We start from the raw sequence: 4099 nt of genomic DNA, 5'->3' as shown, positions 1-4099 counted from the left end.
TGAAATTTTTTGAGAATTATGCTAGAATCCCAACACTCTTTGAAACATAACACTAAGACGCAAACTTTGAAAAATTACATCAAATGAAATCTCTTAGTAATTATCAAAATACCCTTGAATAACATAAGGGAAATTCTATTCACAGTGAGGGTTTTACTCTTCGCAGCCTTTCCCTGTCAAAATTTTTTATCATTTTTCAAAAATTCTATTTTACCCTTTAGTCACCCACACCATATCATCTTCCTTCCCTTTTTACTCTGCACAGTCACTTCATTTTTCTTTATCTCTCATTATATCCATTTTTTTCTCTCTCACACCCATCTCTTCATCTCTCTTTCCCAATAAGCACACACAAATATGTATATATATATACAAACACACACAGAGATAATTTATTATAATAAAATAAAATTAAAAAAATACAAATAAATAAATTATTTTTAAATATATGTATTTTAAATAATTATAAATTAACTAATTATAAATTTTTTAACTAATTTTAAATTTTAAATTATCGTGAGTTAAATTTTTGATACTAAAAAAAATTTAAAATTAGTTAATTTATCTTATTAAATTACTTAAAGATACATATACTTAAAATTAGTTATTCAATTAACTAATTTAATAAGATATATATCTTTAAAAATTAGTTGAATTTATTTAAAGATATATGTATCTTTTTAAAATTAATTTATTAAATAAATTCAACTAATTTATTTTTAAAAAGAATTAACTAATTTAATTTATTTAAAGATAGATGTATCTTTTTAAAAGAATTAACTAATTTATTTATTAAATAAATTCAACTAATAAGATATATGTATCTTTTTAAAAAGAATTTATTTATTTATATTTTTTATTTTTTTATTTTATTTTATTATAATAAAAAAATTAATTAAAATAAAAAAAAAAAACTTCCCCAAAAGCCAGCTTTTGGGGAACGTTTTGGTACTCAAAAAAAATTTAAAATTAGTTAATTTATCTTATTAAATTACTTAAAAATATATATACTTAAAATTAGTTATTCAATCAACTAATTTAATAAGATATATATCTTTAAAATTAATTGAATTTATTTAAAGATATACGTATCTTTTTAAAAATAATTTATTAAATAAATTCAACTAATTTATTTTTAAAAAAAATTAACTAATTTAATTTATTTAAAGATGTATGTATCTTTTTAAAAGAATTAACTAATTTATTTATTAAATAAATTCAACTAATAAGATATATGTATCTTTTTAAAAAGAATTTATTTATTTGTATTTATTTATTTTATTTTATTATAATAAAAAATTAATTAAAAAAAAAAACTTCCCCAAAAGTTGGCTTCTGGGAAACCCAGCCAGCATTCCCCGAAAGCTGAGGATCGGGAACACCCCTGAAAGCTGGCTTTTGGGGAACCCAGCGTTCCTTGACCCCTAGAGGTCAGGGCCGTTCCCCAACCGCTGGGGGTCGAGAAAGTGTTCCATGGCCGCGACTGCCATGGTCGCGACCATGCGTATGTATATATATATATATATATGTGTGTGTGAGAGTGTGTGTATATATACATCGTGTGTGTGTTTTTATTCGCAACGATAAAATTGCTTTCCACAGTCGCCCCTCAAATTTACTAACATTTTCTAATTTACTAACATTTTTTAATGTATCTTTTCTTGACCTCTGGAGGTCGGGGAACGCTGGGTTCCCCGAAAACCAGCTTTTGGGGGCGTTCCCGACCCCCAGCTTTCGGGGAACGTTGGGTTCCCCGAAAGCTGGCTTTTGGGAAGTTTTTTTTTTTATTTTAATTAATTTTTTATTATAATAAAATAAAATAAAATAAATAAATACAAATAAATAAATTCTTTTTAAAAAGATACATATATCTTATTAGTTGAATTTATTTAATAAATAAATTAGTTAATTCTTTTAAAAAGATACATCAATCTTTAAATAAATTAAATTAGTTGAATTTATTTAATAAATTATTTTTAAAAAGATACATATATCTTTAAATAAATTCAATTAATTTTTAAAGATATATATCTTATTAAATTAGTTGATTGAATAACTAATTTTAAGTATATATATTTTTAAGTAATTTAATAAGATAAATTAACTAATTTTAAATTTTTTTTGAGTACCAAAACGTTCCCCAAAAGCTGGCTTTTGGGGAAGTTTTTTTTTTATTTTAATTAATTTTTTTATTATAATAAAATAAAATAAAAAAATAAAAAATATAAATAAATAAATTCTTTTTAAAAAGATACATATATCTTATTAGTTGAATTTATTTAATAAATAAATTAGTTAATTCTTTTAAAAAGATACATCTATCTTTAAATAAATTAAATTAGTTAATTCTTTTTAAAAATAAATTAATTGAATTTATTTAATAAATTATTTTTAAAAAAATACATATATCTTTAAATAAATTCAACTAATTTTTAAAGATATATATCTTATTAAATTAGTTGATTGAATAAACTAATTTTAAGTATATGTATCTTTAAGTAATTTAATAAGATAAATTAACTAATTTTAAATTTTGTTGAGTATCAAAAATTTGACTCACGATAATTTAAAATTTAAAATTAGTTAAAAAATTTATAATTATTTAAAATACAAATATTTAAAAATAATTTATTTATTTGTATTTTTTTAATTTCATTTTATTATAATAAATTATCTCTATGTGTGTGTTTGTATATATATATATACATATTTGTGTATGTGCTCATTGGGAGAGAGAGATGGAGAGATGGGTGTGAGAGAAAAAGAAATGGGTATAATGAGAGAGAAAGAGAGATGGAGTGATTGTGTAGAGTAAAAAGGGAAGGAAGATGATATGATGCGGGTGACTGAAGGTAAAATAGGATTTTTGAAAAATGATGAAAAATTTTGATGAGAAAAGACTGCGAAGAGTAAAACCCTCGCTGTGAATAAAATTTCCCATGACATAAAGGGGTTTCAAACCCTTGCAATATTACCAAAATGCCCTTAAATAATAAGAAATAGTCATTTAAGCTCATTTTGTTTTTTTGGGGAAATAATAATTCATATTTCTTAAATTATCTTAAAAATTTCAAGTATTACAACTTTTATTTTAAAGAAAAACAAAACTAAATAAATGGGATTAGTATGTAATTATTTTTGAGAAAAGAAAAAATAGAAATAAAATAGAGAGTCAATTTTCTCTTACACAAAGATGGGATATGAAGGTGAGGCCTTAGGCCTTGGCTGTGTGTGTAAGACTTGAATATGTATTAAAAAAGAAAAAAGAAATGCCACAGCGGTATATGCATAATACATGCCCAACTTCTAGTGTATATGAATATAAAGAAACAAAAAATTATGAGACAACACTTATCAAAATACATTACAAAAATACATTACAAAAAATTATGTAAATGGCATTGTCGACAAACCCAACAATGATTGCAATAAGGTTTTTTTTCACCAGTGATAGAGTTTAGGTTTAGCCTTAACTTAAGTCGAGTTAGAATGAGACAACACTTATCAAATATGTATAAATATGTAAGAAACTTAGTTGAATGAAAATCGAAATCCCTAAGTTACAAAGAAAGAAAAAATTAAAGCAAAAGTGAAAATATTTACATGATTATTGAGATTTCTTCTAATACTTTAACAAAAGTTTTCTATTTTTATTTGCTAAAGTTATTTTTTCTTTGTGATAAATATGTTTTGTAATTAAATTTATTGGAATCTTATTTCAATAAGTTGTCATTAAAATGATTGGTGCAAGATAGGGGAATCATATGCTGCCTTTGCAGGTAAGTTTATTCAATTTATTATGTATATTTGTATTTTCGCCAATTCTGTTTACTTGCTATTTTCATGTATAAATAATTTGATTATTTAAATGCAACATAGTGGTATTTCTATGGTACTTAAAAGTATTGATATCCTATAATTGTATAATAATAACCTGGAAGTTATTTTATATAATTCATTATATCATACGAAGAGTTTATATATAATATATTATATATATGCATATTTTTACATATCATAATATACACTTACATTATAAAAATATTATTCAAATTGAAGAGGATATATACTGATCCATTTGGTACAATACATGAATGTC

The sequence above is a fragment of the Diospyros lotus genome, chromosome 12, assembly GCF_014633365.1.
Source record: "Diospyros lotus cultivar Yz01 chromosome 12, ASM1463336v1, whole genome shotgun sequence".
NCBI lineage: Eukaryota > Viridiplantae > Streptophyta > Magnoliopsida > Ericales > Ebenaceae > Diospyros > Diospyros lotus.
This window is presented reverse-complemented; position numbering follows the sequence as displayed.